Raw genomic sequence first — 19,340 nt, 5'->3', positions numbered from 1 at the left:
TGGGGTGTCGGGGCGCTCAGTCACCGCCAGCCAGAGATGCCGGCCCCTGTCCAGCCGCCAGGACATGTGCGGGGGCCTGCCCCTCCCGCCGCCCGGCCCGGGGATTTATGGCTTCGTTAAGGCCTGGAGAGGGGCTGAGGCCAGGCCTGAGGTGGGAGGGTTTGATGTCAGCCTGGCAGCCCCTGCTGGATTTCCGCCCTGAGCAGTGCTGGGGAAAACAGGCCTGGCCCCATGGGGCAGCAGTGACTCAGGGTCACGCAGAGAGGGGCACGGGGCCTGGGCCCCTTCCTTAAGTCACCTGGGAGCCTCCTGACCTCAGCCACCTCCAGCCTCCAAGTGTTTCCAGCCTCCTTACCTTTACCCAAGCCGGTCCTGCAGCCTGGAGGGCCGGGTGCCCTGGAGAAGTCCCAGCCGTCCTTGTAGCCTTGGCGTCTGTGCCACCTGCTGTTGGGAGGCTCGCTTTGGCACCCCTCTCCAGCAGGCCCACCCCTCGTCCTTATCAACCTCTTTCCCTCAATCATCTGGTATTTGTCCCCAGATGACCAGGAGCCTGCCTTGCTTCATCTTGACCCCCTGCCATTTACTCCATGATATAAACCACCGTTCACCGAGCTCTTGCTGTGTGCTAGGAGCTGTGTGAAGTGTTTTTCTATTTTACTATCTATCGTATTCATCTACTTTACAGGCACGGAAACTGAGGCTCAGAGAATCGTTAGCCAAGATTCAAACCAAGTCTATCTGATTCCAAAACACAAGTGCTGGCCTGCTGAGCTAAGCGCCAGTCTAGGGGATAAGTTGGCCAGCAGGGAATGTTTCCTTTTTCCTCCCTACCCCTGACACAACCCCTGGTGGCGACGGTGGTGGTTTAGTCGCTCAGTCGTGTTGGACTCTTTGTAACCCTGTCGACTGTAACCTGCCAGGTTCCTCTGTCCACAGGATTTCCCAGGCAAGAATATTGGAGTGGGCTGCCATTTGCTTCTCCAGGGGAACTTTCCGACCTAGGGACTGAACTCACATCTCCTGCGTGCAGGTGGACTCTACCAACTGAGCCACCAAGGAAGCCCTGACTCAACGCCTACCTTTTGCCATTTGCAGAGTCATCGAGCTTCCCCCATTGATCCCCATAGCAACCCATGAGGACAGCATTCTGGTGATCATCGCATTATACAGAGTGAAAAAACTGAGGTCCGGAGAAGGGACATGCCTGCCAGGGTCACAGCTAGTGGGTGGCTGAGCCAGCGCTTTCAACGTGGACATCCCCCGCCCTCCCCACAGCCCCTAGGCTAGTCCCACACCTTCTGCCTCTCAGGCCCATCTCAGCTCAGGAGGGCAGGGCTAGGGGATGCCGAGGCTGCAGGTGGACCCTCGGCCCTTGCACTGGGCCACAGAGGAGCCTCCCCAAAGCCCAGGCCCTCCCTAACGCCTCCCACCCAGGAGGGAGCCTTCCCTCTGGTAGAGTAAAGCCCCTGGCTGCCAACCAGCCCGGGCTCTCCTGAGTCCGGGACACTCCCGGATGGCCCTGCCCGCCTGCCCGCCTACAGCCCCATGCCCGCCCCGTGCTGGGCGTGCAGGTGCCCCCACCCCTTCCTGCCTGGGCCTGCCACTCCAGAGCCGGTGCAGCTGTGAGGAAGCTGCTTTCTGCCACCACCTCGGCCGCCCTGGCGGGGGCTCCGCTTCTCACAGGGGTGTGATGGCCCATCGGGGCTGTCTGGAGCGCCGTGAGCTAGTCCCATTTCTAGCTCTCCTCCCTCCCCCTTCACATCCCCGCAGCCTCGCTGCTGGCTCCCTCAGTCAATCTATTCTGGGCCCAGATGTTTAACAAGTGGGGATTCTTAGCACCTGTCCCAAAGGATGCCTCAAGCTCCCTGCTCACTCGCTTTTGGGGAGGGAAGGGAGCCTTTTTTCTTAGATTATTCAAACAGTGCTATAGTTGTTTTACAATGCTGTGTTAGTCTCCTCTGTACAATGAAGTGAACCAGCTATATGTTTACCCCTCCTTCTGGGCCCTCCCTCCCACCCCACTCCCCACTATCCCACCCACCTAGGTCATCACAGAGCATAGAGCTGAGCTCCCTGCGCTATATAGCAGGTTCCCACTAGCTAGCTATTTCACACACGGTTATGTATGTATGCAGAAAGAAAGAAACAAAGTGAAGTTGTTCAGTCGTGTCCGACTCTTTGCAACGCTATGGATTGTAGCCTACCAGGCTCCTCCATCCATGGGCTTCTCCAGGCAAGAATACTGGAGTGGGTTGCCATTTCCTTCTCCAGGGGATTTTCCTGACCCAGGGATTGAACCGGGGTCTCCCATGTTGCAGGCAGACGCTTTACCATCTGAGTCACCAGGGAATCCCCTACGTATTATGTCAACCCCAATCCTGCAATTCATCCCATGACCGCTGTTCCCCATCCCTTTTACACATCTCTTCTTTACGTCTGCATCTCTGCTGCTGCCCTACAAATAGCTTCATCAGTGCCATTATTCTTGATCCCACCCATATGCCTTAATATATGATAGCTGTTCTTCACTTTCTGACTTACTTCACTTTGTATGATATTCTCTAGATCCATCCACATCTCTACAAATGACCCAATTTCATTACTTTTAATGGCTGGGTAATATTCCTTTGTGTAAATGTACCACATCTTCTTTATCCACTCATCTGTCAGTGCTGTTTAGGTTGCTTCCACGTTCTGGTTGTTGCAAATACTGCTGCAGTGAACACTGGGGTATGTGTGTCTTTTCGAATTATGGTTTTCACCAGGTTATATGACGCTCAACATCACTGATGATTACAGAAGGGAGGCTTTGAGGAGGAAACTGACAATTCTGCATCCTCTCTGGGGCAGGAGTGCAATTAGAATTTGAGTGTGCAAAGATTTTCTGTCCCTCATTCATTCATTCATCCATTCACCTACTGTGTGCAAGGCACTGATCAGAGAGCACCTACTATATGCCAGGTTCTGTTCTAAGCATTGAGATACCATCATGGACAAGACAGGAAAATGTGTGTGTGTGTGTGTGTTTTTCCATGGAGTGACAGTCAGGGTGAAAAGACCGACATTAGATAGACCTTCAGAGAAGAATTCGTTCATGCTGTGATAGATCGTTTCCCTACAGCTGTGCTTCAGTATCACCTCCCCACTGCCTTTGCGAGTGATCCCGGGCAAGAATTAACCTTCCTTAGCCTCCATTTCCTCACCTGTAGAATGGGGGTGAGTATACCATCTACCTGGTCCGGTTACTGTGGAGACACAGGGGACGACAGCTGTGAGTGTATTATGTTCTCTTAACTTATTTACTTTTAGTTGGAGGATAATTACAATATTATGTTGGCTTCTGCCATACGTCAACATAGGCCAGCCTTGGGTATACACACGTCCTCTTCTCCTTGGGCCTCCCTCCCCCCTCCCCCCTCCCCACCCCGCCCGCTTGTCAGAGAGCCCCAGGTTGAGTTCCCTGAGTCACATAGCAAATTCCCACTGGCTGCCTATTTTATATGTTAGTGTGTATGTTTCCATTCATCGCACCCTCTCCTTCCTACCCCCACCCCATGTCCGTAAGTCTGTTCCCTACGTCTGCATCTCCACTGCTGCTCTGCAAATAGGTTCAACAGTTCCATCTTTCTAGACTCCATATATATATATACATTTATGATATTTATGATTTATGATATTTTCCGACTTGCTTGACTCTGCATAATAGGCTCTGGCTTCATATTTAGACAGATTCTGACCCACAGGGAGAGCTTAATAAATGCTGGCTATCGTGGCCCAGTGCTGCCTCCCATGTCCCACAGAAACTTAGGCTAAGATGCTTGCTCTCTTAAAGAAGCTGTTCCTGGTTGGCACGGATGTAGGAACGATGGGGTGGAAAGTTGGCAGCACTGAGAGTTAGGTCATTTCCAGTCTCTGCCTTGAACAAACCATCCGCCTCTCAGCCTCAGTGTCCCCGTTGACTCCAGGGGGCGTCAGCCAGGTTCTCTCCGGGGCGGCTCCCCTCCACCAGCCCTTTCCCAGCCAAGCTCCCTGTTCCCTGAGGCCTGAACTTCCCGTCAGAGCCCTCAGGGCCACGCCGAGCGGCCTTCACCTCCTGCGTGAATATTTTGCACCTTCCCCCGGCCCAGATGTCCTGGAGTCTTGCCTCGCCGACTCTTCCTGCGGCTGCTCTCTGTCCCCGCCGACTCCCAGCCAGAAAGCCCCCGGCCCCTCCCGGTGCCCCCAAGAGCCTGTTGCAGGGGCTCGCTCAGCCCTGGAAAACCCACTGGATCCCCAGCACCCCGCAATCCCTCACTTCCTCCCATCCATGCAGCAGGAAGTTGTGCTCACACCTATGGGAATTACTCTTAGGGGGTTATGTCACAGTGAGGCTGGGTTGGAAGGGTCCCTCACCTCCTACTGCAGGATAGACGTGCCCCAGGTAAGCGCGTGCACACACACACACACACACACACACACACACACACACGGCCTCAGGAGGGCTGCAAAAGCTTTCTTTCCCCCTGAGACAGAGAGCAAGTTTCAGGAACTCAGGACAGTCAGAGAGGGGTCGCTGAGGGGGCAGGCTCTGGCACTGGGCCCAGAGCTGTGGTTTCTGGAGCGGCCTCAGCCTGGGGCCTGGAGGGAAGCAGAGGGTGGGGGAGGGAGGAAATGCTGAGTCTAGAGCTGAGCGTGTCCGGAGAAGTCCGCGGGGCAGAGGTGGCCCCCAGGATCGGTACCAGGACGGGGTGACCCGGCTTCTCCCGGTGTGGGGACCCTGGGGAAGTCACTCTTCCTCTCTAGGCCTGTTTCCTCCTCTGCAAAATGTCATTTCCAGACAGTGGGCCACATGAAGCCGGGCAAAGGTTAGGCAGGCTCGGGTCCCCATCACAGACCAGGCCCCCTCAGGACTGTGGGGTTGCGACAGAAGGTTGCATCTTGCTGGACCTTCATCCCTTCAACCACAAAATGCAGAAAACAGCCGTTACCTTGCTGTGCTGCCGGGAGGCTAACTGATGCATTGAAAGCATCTCACGCAGTGTCTGAAAACACATCCATTCCTCAGGGGGAGCCTGACCCCAAGGTGAGATCCAGCCTCATTGACAGGACCTTTCTTTATAGCCTCTGTTCTTGACAGCCCTGACTGTTCTCCGTAGTATGTATTTATGTGCTGATTGGATGAACACCCTTATTTTCTACTAGGTTATGCATTTCTTGAAGGCAAGAACCTGAGCCTGGCACATAGTTGGGGCTTTTATTAGATCCAGTCAGGAAACCAGAACTCCTGCAGTTATTTCCACAGAAGGAATTTAATATAGGGCCCTCATTTTGAAGGAGTTAGAAGAGCCGAAAGACTTTGCAGGATGAGGGGCAACTCGGGGACAAGTAGCAGCAGGAAGCTACAGTATCCCTGGGACTAGAAGGACTGAGGAGTAAGTGCCCAGGAGCCAGGATCGGGGAAGGATGCTGGAATCACAGTTAGGCACAGGCTGCCCATTAGAACTGGCACACAGAAGGAGCTCCTCCTGTCCCCAGGACCGGGGAGCATAGGGGCGGTAGAGACACTACCCAAGATGACAGCTGAAGGAACCCTGCCTCCTGCCCTCTCATCTCTAACCGGCTCATCCCACTGGCCAAGGGTAACGGGAAGCCGGTCAGCAAGAGAGATTCGGAGATGTCCTTCATCAGGAATCAACCCTGAGACATAGAGGATAAAGAAAGACCAGGGGGGCAGATCTGAGTTGAACAGACAGCAGGGTCAAGCCTCAACTTTTTTGTTCATTCAGGAATGCATATAGATGATTACACATGTGCATATACTTGTGTGTGCGCGCTGAATCGTTTCAGTCACGTCCAACTTTTTGTGACCCCATGGACTCTAGCCTGCCAGGCTCCTCTGTCCGATTCTCCAGGCAAGAATACTGGAGTGGGTTGCCACTCCCTTCTCCAGAGGATCTTCCGGACCCAGGGATTAAATCCCCATCTCTTACGCCCCCTGTATTTGCAGGCGGGTTCTTCACCACTCGCGCCACCTGAGAAGCCCATGTGCATGTATGCATAGGGCGGCTCAGCTGGTCAGGAATCCGCCTGCAATGTGGGAGACCTGGGTTCGATCCCTGGGTTGAGAAGATCCCCTGGAGGAGGGCATGGCATCCCATTACGGTATCTTTTGACATGGACAGGGGAGCCCGATGGGCTACCACCCAAGTGGTCGCAAAGAGTCAGACCTGACTGAGTGACTAACCTCAGCACACAGCACAATGCTTGTAAACACACTGGGCATCAGCGGACGTGTTTACAATGATGGACTCATTTCATAAGCATCTGGGTTAAGAATAAACAGTATGCCCTCAGTAAATGCTGCCTGCCCTTGTTGACCAGACTGCTTGAAAGGGCTCAGGCTTGCAGCGACTCTGGGATTTTCCTGTCTGGGACTCCAAGACCTCCACCCTCCAGCCTGGACTTCCTGGGCCCAGAGAGGGGGGACCCCGACCCCCAGGCTCTGCTTGGCTGAGAGCGGGGAGGAGGCAGAGGATGTGCGCCCCGGAGCCCCGAGCCCCACAGAGTCCCCCCATTTCTGCCCGGGGCTCCACGGGGAGCCGGCGCTCCCTTTCCGCGCCTGTCAGTCAAACCCGGCTGCTTGGAAGTTCAAGCGTGGCCAAAAGGAAGCAGATTTCAAAACACACCTCTGCTGGCCCCGCTTCCCTTCCCGCCCCCTCCTGGCTGTGGCTCAAGGCTCCCCGGGGGCCCCCTTGCCCCTGGCCTGTCCCAGGCAGAGCTGAAACCAGAAGGAGCCGGGGCAGAGGTGGGAGGTGGGCTGTGGGGAGCGGGTAGGGGGCACCAGCCTCTGTCTCACGCCCACATCAGGGGGAAGGGATCGGAGGGGGATTGGAGGAGGATCGGGGTGGGGGGGCGGTTAAAGCTGCCTCTTCTTTAGTAAGGAAAGGGGTGGTAGGCGAGAGGGGGCCAGACCCTGAAAATCAAGGAGGTTTGCTGTTTTCCTTTATGACTATCCCTACACTAGCACAAGCCTTGGCTTCTAGAAGATTCTCTGCAAGCATCTGTCACATAAATGAACGGACGAGTGGATTCTCACTAACAAGAAGTTGGCTCAGCTTTGAAGCTGAAGGTAAAGAAGGCTGTCAGTTTGGAGGGCCCCCCCAAACCCCACCCACCGCCACTGACCTTCAGAAACCAAAGTCTTCCACTCAGCAAGGGCGTTTGGGTCCGAGCTCTTGGACACCATCCTGACTCTGTCACCTTCGAGTTGTGTGACACGGAACAAGCCTCAGTTTTCCACACCTGTAAAATGGGCAAAGATGTCCCCTGCTCCCGAGAGTGTGCTGTGCAAAGTTGCTTCAGTCATGTCTGACCTTTGCGACCCCGTGGACCGTAGCCTGCTAGGCTCTTCTGTCCATGGGATTTCCCAGTCAAGAATACTGGAGTGGGTTGCCATTATCTCCATCAGGGGATCTTCCCGACCCAGGGATCGAACCCGCATCTCCTGTAGCTCTTGCATCAGTAGGCAGGTGCTTTACCACTAGCGCCACCCGGGAAGCCCCCTGAGCATGCTGGGAGGCCTGAATTGAACGAGTCCCTGAAAATAAACCCTATCACAGGCGTCTGTGTGCAATACAAGACTTCACAGAGACCAGAGGCCATTGGAAGTTGGAGAATGAGCTCAAATGTCCTCCTGCGAGTGTGTCTAAGGCATTAATAGCATGGCCAAGAGCCATGGCTTCTGGCAATTTCTTTGCTACAGCAGATGGAGGTGAAGGGAAGCCATGCCCAGTCACAGAGGCCGACTGTGGAATGAGCGCCTTGACAGGATGGTGGGAGTTTGCTTTTCCTGGTGGGTTTGTCAGGCTTTTTCCTCCCCCTCCGCACTCCCTTCCCGCTCAGAGCCCAACTGTAAATGCAGCGCCAGCCCGGCCCACACTTCCCTTTATTGCCATGTTGCTTTCCATTTGGAAGCTCTCTCTGCAGAACGTGCTTGAGATTTTGAAGAAGTGAGTTAATATATCGATGATGTCTTTATTGTCAGGACACTTCCTGAATTAGAAATAAAAGCCTCTGCTGAACTCTATAAAATGACATGCGGGAGAAAATGTTCTTTCCCAGCATGAAAGCTCTTCTGCTACGGCTGGCTCGGGGTGGGGGGCGAGCGTGGGGAGGCCACGTTCGGGAGCTCGGAGCTTCGCCTGAAGGTTCTTCTGGTAACTCGGCTTCTCCCAAGAGCAGAGGAGAAATCCCTGCCCTCCCAGGAGCAGCAAGCAGGACCCGTGCGTGTCTGAGGTCCGGGCCCACCTCTGACCCTCTCCTGGCCTTCCTGGCTGCCTGACAGCTCTGACCTGACCCTCCCCCAGGCCCCCCAGTCCCGTGAGCCCCGCAGCAGCGTGGGACAGATCCTCCCCTCTGCAGAACTGGGAGGAGACAAACCCTGCCCTTGAACCCCCTTCTCTTTTCCAGATCCCACCAGGCTATGCCCTCCATCCCAAGACCCCCGTGCCCTGCCCGCACCTTACTGACCTCTCCAGTCTGAAGTCTGTCTGTGATTCATTAGAAGAGGCCGATGTGAAAAGCAAAGCCTTGGGTTCCCACAGATCTGTTCTTGGGTCTCCTTGGCCTCATCGTTGCTGTGTGAACTTGAGCGAGTGACTTGACCACTTTGTGCTTCCGTTTCCCCTGCAGTGATGGAAACACCCAGAACAGGGCCTGGTAACTAAGACTGCTACTTAGTCACTTGCCTATAATCTTGTTATCGCTGAGGAAGAAGTACGCTTGGGGAGAAGGAGCTTATTAGATAGTGTGTTGGCCATAGGAGGGGTGGAGCAGTTGGGGAAGCAGAAGAAGGGGGATGACCTTTTTAATGAGCACCTACTATGGGGCTGGCATGTAGCAACCCTTATTCTACACAGTTCAGAGAGGTTAAATCATTCATCTAAGGTCACATAGCAAACAAGAGACTCAGATTCGTCCCTGGGTCTGTCAGACTTCCAGTTCATGCTTAGCTTACTCTGTCCTTGAGAATACCTCCCCCAAAGCCATGTGTGCCTTCAAAGGTACAGTGTGGAGGCCCCCGAGTGGGTGGAATAGAGTCCTTGGGGGCAGAATTCTGCTGTGAGGGAGGAGGGGCCGGGCCAGCCGTCACGCTGCCTCTGGCAGCCCTTGCTGCGGGTGATGAGGGTGTCTGCATTCACCTCTGCCGGTCATGTCCTGGGCAGTGCCCCTTGGCCTTGAGAAAACACCCGGTGGTCCTGGGAGTATTTTGTTGACTCAGATGCCTGAGTGGGCTCTGTCTCCCAGGGCCCAGTGTTTCCGATTTCACTCCTCGTTTCCTACTGCTGGGTTTGCCCTTCCATCCCAGCGCCTGCCACTTTGAGTCTCTGATGTCCTGCCTCCCAGCTGCCATCCTGCTCCCCGTTAGGCCAAGTGGGAGGGGGTTCAGGACCCAGGAACAGGATGCTCGGAACAGTGGGCCATCTCCTCTGCACAGGTGGGGCTCCTGTGGTTTGGTAACCCAGCTGGATGGGGTGGGACCCCAGGCACCACCGGTCTGCCTCATCCTCGGAGTGAAAGTCGTTTAGTCATGTCTGACTCTTTGCGCACCAAGGCTTCTCCAGGCCAGAACACTGGAGTGGGTAGCCTATTCCTTCTCCAGGGGATCTTCACGACCCAGGGATCAAACCCAGGTCTCCTGCATTGCAGGCGGATTCTTTACCAGCTGAGTCACCGGGGCAGCCTGCCTAATCGTCAGGACTAGCCGTGGGTCAGGCTGAGGGACCTCGTCCAAGGACGAGGGAAGGTTCCGGTCTCAGCGCTCAGCACTGCCTTCTCTTGCACGCTGGGTAGGGACCCACGACCTCAAGTCCATGTGCTATGAGTTCACCCGAAGGCGGGCTCCCTTGAAGGAATGACTGGCCTTCCTGATGCCCCGTCGCCCCATCGACGCCACCCGCCCGGTACACGCCTTTGGGACTGTCGGACCCTCTGCAGCTTCGTGCTACTAAACTTTAACTAAACTACAGCTGCATCCCAACTCCTCTCCCCTCTGGCAACCCAGCTTTGTTTTCCAGAAACTTCCAGCTGGTCTAAGGATGCCGGCCCGTGTTCAGTGCGGAGGCCCCTTCCTGCCTCCCCAGCCCTGGGACAGACCCAGCTCTATGCCTCCAGCGGGGCGCCTCGGGCAGCGTGTCTCCTCTTCCTCACGTGTGAGATGGCGATGACCCCCCACCCCCCACCTTGTGCCCTGGGTTGTTTGGAATATGAATCCGAGCTCCCACGGGCTGAGTCACCCCTCTCCCCGCTCAGGCGTGCCTGGGGCCAACCAAGAGTCCAGAGACCAGCCTTGGCTTTCAGACCTGGTCACCAACTTGCCCTGTGGCCTCAGGGACGTGATCCTACCACGTCTCTGTGCCTTGATTTCCCCATCTGAGCAATCAACGGGCCCTTCTTCCCCATTCTTCCCACTTCTCCCATTGTCCAGCCGCTCAAGGAGCCAGTGCCCGGAGGGTCTCAGTGGCTGGAACCTTGAGGGGAACAGCTCAGCGGGCCTGGTCTGGAGGCCCGGGGAGGGCAAGGAGGTGGGGTGAGGCCATGGGGGCCAAGCTCCCCCCACCCTGGAACGCCCACCATACGCACATCTGCAGCCCCATCTGGAACAGCCAGGCCCCACCCCCACACATGGTCCGGCAGCCAGACCTCCAGTGCCCCCCACCCCCCCGCCTTGCCTCCCCGCCTGGCTGCCTTTCCAGCCACCCCCGGATTTGTACCCATAATCTGCATATTTAGCAGTTCACCACGTTGCAGGCCAAACCATAAATTCTTCTCTGGCGGGGCCCTGGGAAAGAGTCCCCACGCTTCCGCAGAGCCCCGAGGCCTGACCTCTGAGACCCTGCTCCTCGAGTCTTCAGGCCCCAAGGAGCATCTGTTCTGTCCTTAGGTGTCCCCTGGCCCCCAGAGGCTGAGCCATGCAGCCCGGAAATCAGAATAATCGAAATGACTGGAGGACGAATCAAAGAGAAAGAAGAACGGTTTCATTTGACTTTCAGGTCACCGAGTGAGATGGACTAGACAGTACTTTTCTCCCCATTCTGCAGAGGGGTAAACTGAGGCTCTGGTTCTGTCCTCAGTCATTCAGGGCCAGCTCAGCGACAATGCCAGGGTGACGTGTCAATTCTCAAAGACCTGGCCAGGGCAAGTAAACTTCCATTTCTTAAGTCTGGAAGCTGCTAGGAACTGTGGGCAGAACACAGAACAGGGGACCCATGCACTTGGCCTCTAGTCCCCACTCAGTTATGTAGTCATGGCAATGGGCTTGGACCCTCTGAGATTCTTTCCATCACCCATTTAATCCTGAGCTCTCTCCAGCCTCCTGATGCAGCCTCCCCAGACTCTCCAGCTCCAAACTCAAAGGGGCAGGACCTTTTAGCGTCACTGATTCTCCTCAAAGAAATAGGAACGGACAGCTTTGGAAAGTTGCTACCAAGAAATATGCAGAGTAGACCTCTTGGTACTCCTAACCCGTCAATGAACCTGACCCCGCTATCCCAAAGTACCAGGCATTAGCATTTTCTGAGCTCCATCTATGGATCAGATGCTACAACAAGCGCTCTGGGAGGACTTTCTCATTCAATCCTGATGTCAGCCTTTTAGAGAGGGAGGAAGATGCTGAAGATGATAAAGAAGGTGGTGCTGGTGAGTGGAAACGGCCAGATTCCAGGCCAGAGCTGTCAGACGCGGGGCCTGAGCTTCCACTCCCACGCTAGAGCCCATGGCCACGGATGTCCTCAGGAGGAAGGAATCCACCCAAGCTCTGCGCTCTGCTGCTCCCTGCAACCCAGCCTGCCCCACAGATCCCAAAGGGCGCACCCTCCTCCCCACTGCTCCTCCACAGTAGACTGGGGCACCTCTCATCAGAGATTTATGCCAACAGGTGTTCTCCACAGCCTGCCCCTGCCGCCCTGGGTCTGGTCCCTCTCCCCGGAAGCACTAGGTGCTCATTAGGGAAGGATTTGGGGTTCAATGTGTTCTTTTCTCTCTACTCATGCGTCTAAAACGTGCCTCCTGTCAGACACTGTTCTGGTGAAGGAGATAAAGTCATTAACATTGGTCCTCAGTTCTGTTATCTTCAGCACAAGCTATTAATAGCCCTGGGCACCCCTTAAGTGTCCACTGATGGATGGAACAAAGAATTTAGAAAGGAAATGCAAAAAGCCACACCTGAAATTGGAAGACCAGGCTATATGTGTTCACCTTGATGTTAACCTTCTCTCTGACCTTGAATGAGCAACTCAGGCTCTGGGCCTCAACCTACCCATCTGTCAAATGGGAGGCCTGGACTCCAGCATTCGCGAGCCTCACTCACTCCTGTTCCCCCTTTCCAGTTTCTGCCACGTGTACCTCCCACCTGTAACTCTGTTAACTGTATATTATTCTTGAGATCAATGTACACTTTCTAATTCAGTGAATTTATTTTAAAAGGGAATTTTAAATCACTTCTACAAATGGAAAATTGCAGTATTGTTTGCCATAAGAAATAAAAGGGAACCAGAAAAATAAATACCAGGAAGTTAAAATAGTTTTGCTAGTCTCACTGGAACCTGTCTCCTGCCCAAGGCTGCAGTCCCATTGCCACCCCCCTCCTCCTTCTGCCCATTCAGCTGGCAGCTGTCCTGGGAGTTCCTTCCATGTGCCAGCCACTGTTCTGGTGCTAGAATAAAGCAATTGGAAAGAAATAGCAGATGAAGGAAGGGGTGCTACATTAGCGAGCATTGGGAGTGGTGGTGGGAGGGTCTTGATGTGAATTTGAGCAAAGCTTTGAAGGGAATGGTGACAGAGCCACGCGGGTCTTTTTTCTTTCTTTCTTTCTTTTTTTAAGAAAAGAGAATTCAGGTTAGAGAGAACAGCCAGTGCAAAGGCCCTGAGGCAGGAGTGTTTTTGCGTGAGCAGCCAAGCGAGCTGGGGGAGAGACCAGAGAGGTGTGAATCATAGGAGGCTGCAGTTAGCAGAGGAGGTTGGGAATGTCCAAGGGGAGTTAAAGATGGAGGAGCAGAAAACTGAGACCTGCTCCTGGACTTAATCAGAAGGAGGGAAAGGAGAAAAGGGGACTAACAGCTCTCTAGTTCTGTGACTCAATGCTGGGTACTGCTGGGTCTTTGTAGGTTTTTAAAGTCATCTTCTGGAACTACAGGGGCGCACATCCTAACTGCCTGCCCGTGGAGCTCACCTCGGGGCAATTGGGGTTCTTTACTCCTCACCTGGTCCGTGATTTCTTGTGCTTCCAGGCAGGATATCAAGCTCAGGAGGTCGTCTGACGTGGCTACAGACACCCGGCAGGCTCCCCTCCCACCTGGTGTTTCTGTGTCTGCACATCGTGTGTCCTGCCTTCCCGCCAAACCCCAAAGTCCTTTACTGGAAGGACTGATGCTGAAGCTGAAGCTCCAATACTTAGGCCACCTGAGGCAAACAGCTGACTCATGAGAAAAGACCCTGATGCTGGGAAAGATAGCAGGCAAAAAGAGAAGGCAGTGGCAGAGGATGAGATGGTTAGATAGCATCACCAACTCAATGGACATGGATTTGAGCAAACTCCGGGAGATGGTGAAGGACAGGGAAGCCTGGAGCGCTGCAGTCCATGGGGTCTCAAAGAACTGGACAGGACTGAGTGCCTGAACAACAACCTTCCTGGACAGTCTGCACGCATGAGGCACGCATTTATTCATGCAGTCCAGCCACAAGCACCTCTTCCGTGGTTAGAACTGCTCTAGGTTCAGATCAGTGCTGGCAACCCACTCCAGGATTCTTGCCTGGAGAATCCCATGGACAGAGGAGCCTAGCAGGCTATGGTCCATGGGCTTGCAAGAGTCAGACACGACTTAGCAACTACAGAGAGAGAGAGAGAGAGAGAGAGGCTCAGATTAGGGCAAGGAGACACAGTCCTGCCTCACGGGCATACACGTGGGTATGGAGGAGGTGAGAGACAGGGCAAAACGATTTTTGCTGGTAAGAGCTGCAAGGAAAAGACACGGTGGAATGACACGGGAGGGGCAGGGCCAACGGTCCCCATGGGCAAGTCCTTAAAGCTGCCTCTTTGAGAAGCGACTTTTGAGCTGAGCCCTGGATGATGTAGCTCTCTGGAGGAAGGGGCGTCCAGGCAAGGGGAAGAGCCAGTGCGCATGTCCTGGGATGGGTACCAATGTCTCACTAGAGAGGAGGCTGGTGCAGCCAGAACTTGGTGAGTTACGGGGGAAGGAGTAGTTGACAGGGGGTGAGGAGAACAGGGCCCAGGGCATGCAGGCTGAGGCTGGGTAAGGAGTTCAGCAGGCTGGAGCCGGATGGCGTCTTCAGCTTCAACAGACGGCTCCAGGATGCTGGCTGAGAACGGACCTGAAGGAGAGCTAGAGGAAGTAGGCTGGCAGCCACGGTTGTCTGGGTGAGACGGCCTGCGGTCTGGGCTACAGGTGGGGCAGGTGGCGTGGAGGCTGTAGTCAGGCATCTGTTTGGAGGGAAGGCGGGCTGGCAGAGGTTTTGAGTGCACCTGTCTGTGTGTTCTGCGGGCAGATGGCAACTCGAGGGCGGCCCTGCAAGGGCCAGGTCTAGTGAGCGCGGTGAGCCCCGCAGGGCCTGGGTAATTCCTCAAACGTCCTCAAGAGGGCAGAGTGTGGCGAAAGAAAGAGTCAGGAGAAGCAAGGGCTGGATAGGGCTGGGCAGTGACCTTGGCAGGCCTGGAGGCAGGGCTCATCCCAGCTCCGGGTAGTCGGGAGCTGGCTGGAGTGAGGTCCCAGCTCGAGAGCATCCTGGGAGCTACAGCGGGCTGGGCCTGGAGCTGATTAGCCACCGGGAGGGGACCGTGAAGCTGGTGACGTTTGGAGACCGGCTGGCATCCCACTGGCCCCAACACCAAGGCCGGCACCTACAGACATCCAGCCCCCTCTCCAGCAGCCTGGGAGAGGCTCGAAGGTGAGGGCCGGAGGTGGGGTGCAGTTTGGTGGGGAGGACCCAGCTCAGGCCGGGAAGTCCGTGGACCTGGCTTCCAGCCCCAGGTCAGCCACCTCCCAGGCTCTGGAGACCTGGGACTAGTCCCTGATCTCCTCTCCATCACTTTTCCATCTACAAAAAGTGATGGATGAAGCTGGTGGCCCCTGCCAGGGACTCGCTTCCAGGCCTCACATTCCCTGGGCCTGAGACTGCGAGGAAAGTTCAGGGGATGGGAAGTCCTGGGGGTGTGAGGACAGCGACATGGCCGGGAAAGGAGGACCTGCAGAGTCATCCGACTGCACTTGGAGGGGACCTTGGGGGATGCCCAGGGTCACTGCAAGGGCGGGGTGATCAGAGGGCTCATAGTTCCTCTCCTGGCCCCTCCAGACCGTGACAGTCTTACTTTATCTGCTTCCACATCTGACTCCACAGGGGATGTGCCTCAATGCAGTATCTACTGCTAAAGATCAGCTTGTGAACTCCTGACCTTTGCCCATCCCATTTCAGGAGAGAATTACCCAGAGAGGAGAAGGGATTTGCTTGAGTCACACAGCCAAAGAGGCTGAGGGGACAGAGATAAGAGAGGACCATCTACTCCGTGCCCTTATCCCCTTAGCCCTAGCATGGTTGCCTTGAGAAAGATCTTCATTCTATCCAAGTGGGCTCAAAAGAGTCACCCAAAAGTGTGTCCAGTATGCCCCCAGCATCCCTCCAAATGCAGGGGAAAGTTCAACTTAAAGACGAGCAAGGAAACTAGAAAGCAGATCAAATCTTTATCGACTATCCAGTAGGGCCTGCCTATGTCCAGTGGTAGCATTATTGCCCCCACTTGGCAGATGAGGAAAACAGGCTTAAAGGGGTGAAGGGACCCTCCTGGTGTCGTTCCCTGAAAGGGCCAGAACCCAGGCCTGAGGACTCCACAGTGCATGAGGCTTGCTATGGTGAGATTTTTCATGCTTCTCTCAGTGCCTTCCCCTGGATATTGAAAAACTCGCCTCCCGCCCATCCACTGAGCCAGCAGCATCCTCCCTGTCCCTTCCCGCGCCCTTGTCTGAGGCTGGACCGGTGCACAAGGCCAGGAGGTACCCCCATTTCAGAGACAAGGGCGGCACCTGGTGGCAGCTCATAAGTATGACATGCTGCCAAGGGCTCTGAGGGCAGCCCTGGAAAACAACTGGGCAGTTTCTCTCCACCCTCCCTGTGTGCATTTATGGAAGGCCTATTCTTGCCTGGAAAATCCCATGGATGGAGAAGCCTGGTAGGCTACAGTCTATGGGGTCGCAAAGAGTTGGACACGACTGAGCGACTTCACTTATTCTTTGCCAAGCACCGTTCAAGGTGTCAGGGACACAGAGCTAAATGTGATCTTCGCCCTCAAAAAACCTCCAGCATAAGAGAGAAGCTTCCCTCAAGAAACTTCAAGCACATATAATATTCTTATATAAGAATAATTGCAATGTAAAGTATGAAAAACAAATTTTCCCAGCTTTTCCTTTTAGTCAGGGCAAACTAATCCAATACGGAAGTGCATTTACAGTAATATCCGACATTTCCTGAACACTTACTACAGGCCAGACACTGTCCAAAGTGCTTTATCTGAAGAAACGTATTGAATCTTTCCAACAGCCTTAGGAGATAGGCACTGTCAGTAGCTCCATTTTCAGATAGTAAGTGTATTATTAGCAACATGTGATATCATGTACATGCTATCACTCAGTCGTGTCTGACTCTTTGTGACCCCTTGGACTGTAGCGCATCCACCAGGCTCCTCTGTCCATGGGACCCTCCAGGCAAGAGTAGTGGAGTGGGTTGTCTTTTCCTCCCCCAGGAGATCTTCCGCATCCAGGGATCAAACCCTCATCTTTTGCATTGGCAGGAGGATTCTTCACCATCTGGGAAGACCCTGTGATATCAAGTACATGGTAATAATATTAGCTTCATTAGCGAAATAAGTGATCAGAGGAGTTGAGAAACCTGGCCAAGGTCACACAGCTTGAGAGATGCAGAGTCAGGATTTGAACTCAGGACTTCCTCAGTGGCTCAGAGGTAAAGAATCTGCCTGCAATATAAGAGACACAGGAGACACAAGTTCAGTCCCAAGGTTGGGAAGATCCCCTGGAGAAGGAAATGGTAACCCACTCCAGGATTCTTGGCTGGGCAAATCCCATGGACAGAGGAGCCTGGTGGGCTACAGTCCATAGGGTCGCAGAGATCTACAGAGTTGGATGTGTACATACAAAGGTTGGCTTTATAAGCCTTGCCTTTCTTTCATCTCACTGCCTCTGGGGACAGCTTATACGAGTGAGGCTTCTCTGGCTGAAAAGAAAAGGGTTGTCTTAGGAGTCATGCTTGTTCAGCCCACCCTTTACCTCCTCTAGTCACCCAAGGAGTCATCAACAAATGTTGACCTCAGTATAGAAATCAATGAACACCTGACATGGAGATGATGACAGATTTTAAACAGAAGGCGAACAATTAGATCTGCACATTGCAATTACTCCAAGGTGGGCTGTGGACAAAAAATACTAGCTGCCATTCCATGAAACAACAAGTGTTGCCTGCCATCAGCCACTGCAGATGCACCCAATGGTGCACCCTTGGGGGAATTCAGAGTGAAGAAAAACAGGATACTGGTTCTCGATAGTTAAGATGTATAAAGAAGTGAAGTCGCTCAGTCGTGTCCAACTCTTTGCGACCCTGTGGACTGTAGCCTATCAGGCTCCTCCATCCTTGGGATTTTCCAGGCAAGAGTACTGGAGTGGGTTGCCATTTCCTTCTCCAGGGGATCTTCCCAATCCAGGGATCAAACCCAGGTCTCTTGCATTGCGGGCAGATGCTTTAACCTCTGAGCCACCAGGGAAGCCCTAAGATGTATAACTAAGGAACTCAGACTCTTGCATCTTTTCGTACATAGAAAATCACTAAGATTATTAACTTGAGAGATCGTTTTATGATTAGTGATTAGTACTCTTTTAAAGTTTGACTACATTTTTTTTTCAGCAAAAACTCCTACACATACTGGATCCTCCCTTACCTCTTCAGAGCAATTCCTCAAAGCTACCTGAGAGGCTGTCTCCCAGGCTATAGTTCTCAGTAAGGTCCGTGATAAAACATAACCTGCAACTTAGGTTGTGCATTTTTCTTCAGTTGATGGGACCCAGGGGCTCAAGACTAGAGGCTGTGATCAGAGTGAAGGGGCTGAACTGGGCTAGTGGAGGACAGGAGGGCAGAGGGGGAAAAGTGACTGGTCTTCTCCATGAAGATCTTATGGCCACAAGCCTCGCCTGTAATTTACTTGGAGGTTGGGGATGGGATATGATTCTAATTTGCCTTGGGAGCCAATCAATTCACTGAAAAGTATTTATAAATAATTGCTATGTGTCAGCCATTGTTCTAGGTGCTGAGGATACAGTGGGAAACCAGAAGGCAGTTAGCTTTGCATTTGTTTTCTAAGATTTTTGTGGATAATTTTTGTGTCTATGTTCATGAGAGATACCAGTCTGTAGTCTTCTCATAATGCCATTGTCTGTTTTTGGTGTTAAGGTAATCCTAGCCTCATAGACTGAGTTAGGAATTAGCCCTTCTACTTTCATCTTCTTGTATTTATGATGAAATGGAGAACAAAACAAGTGTATATGGGCATGTGTCTACTACAAAGACAATGTTAAAATCAAACATCCAATAACACCTTTATAAGTATCTTTACTTTCTCATATATAAAAAAGTGTTCAGTGGCTGAAGGCCCACGTGAGGGCACATGAAGTCTCATTTCCTTCCTTACTGAGCTTTTCTACTAGTAGATTAGACATTCTAGGCCTCTGGACTCACCTTCTTTCTTCCCAGGCTTTTGTCCTTTCATAGAAAGGAAATGAGCACACCTAATAATGTGTATTATTATTAATAAGATGACGGTGGTGGCTCATGGTCCATCACACGGTGTAGACACTGGATGCAGCTCTCTGGGGAGAATCGCTGAGATGAAGCTCCTGCTCACGTGGTCTTTGCCCTGTATCTACCAGCAGTGCAAATATTCCCAAGACGTCATCCACAGAATCAGAACACGGGGTTGGTTCATTAGAGAGTGAAGTTTGGGTAAGTATTTTTTTCAGGTCATTTTGAGCATGTGTGTATGTGTGTGACCCTTCAGAAGAAATCTTAATCTGGTATATATTAAACAGTTGAGCACAGAGCTGCCGGAGGCAGTGAGTGGTGACGCCCAAACTCGTGGCACCATCCTAGGGGACCCCAGGCATGTCCACAAAGCTATGGAGATGCTCATCACCATAAAGCTTGCTTTGAAGAGCCTTGAATTGGATTATTTCCACTTTTCCAGCATTGCAGCGGCTCGGGTTTGGGCTCACTTATCGGAGATTTTCTCAACT

The 19,340-nt window shown here is 53.3% G+C and overlaps 1 long non-coding RNA gene across 1 annotated transcript; it reads right to left on the bottom strand.

The window, feature by feature from the left end:
* Positions 1 to 6,941: 6,941 nt before the first annotated feature.
* On the bottom strand, positions 6,942 to 17,018 carry LOC110132362 (uncharacterized). Its single transcript, XR_011489777.1, has 3 exons — positions 16,933 to 17,018; positions 8,509 to 8,664; positions 6,942 to 7,281 (listed from the first exon to the last, which is right to left on the bottom strand). It is a non-coding gene; the product is annotated as an uncharacterized lncRNA (long non-coding RNA).
* Positions 17,019 to 19,340: the final 2,322 nt, after the last annotated feature.

Source organism: Odocoileus virginianus, chromosome 10 (genome assembly GCF_023699985.2).
Source record: "Odocoileus virginianus isolate 20LAN1187 ecotype Illinois chromosome 10, Ovbor_1.2, whole genome shotgun sequence".
Taxonomy (NCBI): Eukaryota; Metazoa; Chordata; class Mammalia; order Artiodactyla; family Cervidae; genus Odocoileus; species Odocoileus virginianus.
The sequence above is the reverse complement of the archived record's forward strand: the minus strand, read 5'-3'. Positions and strand labels throughout refer to the sequence as shown.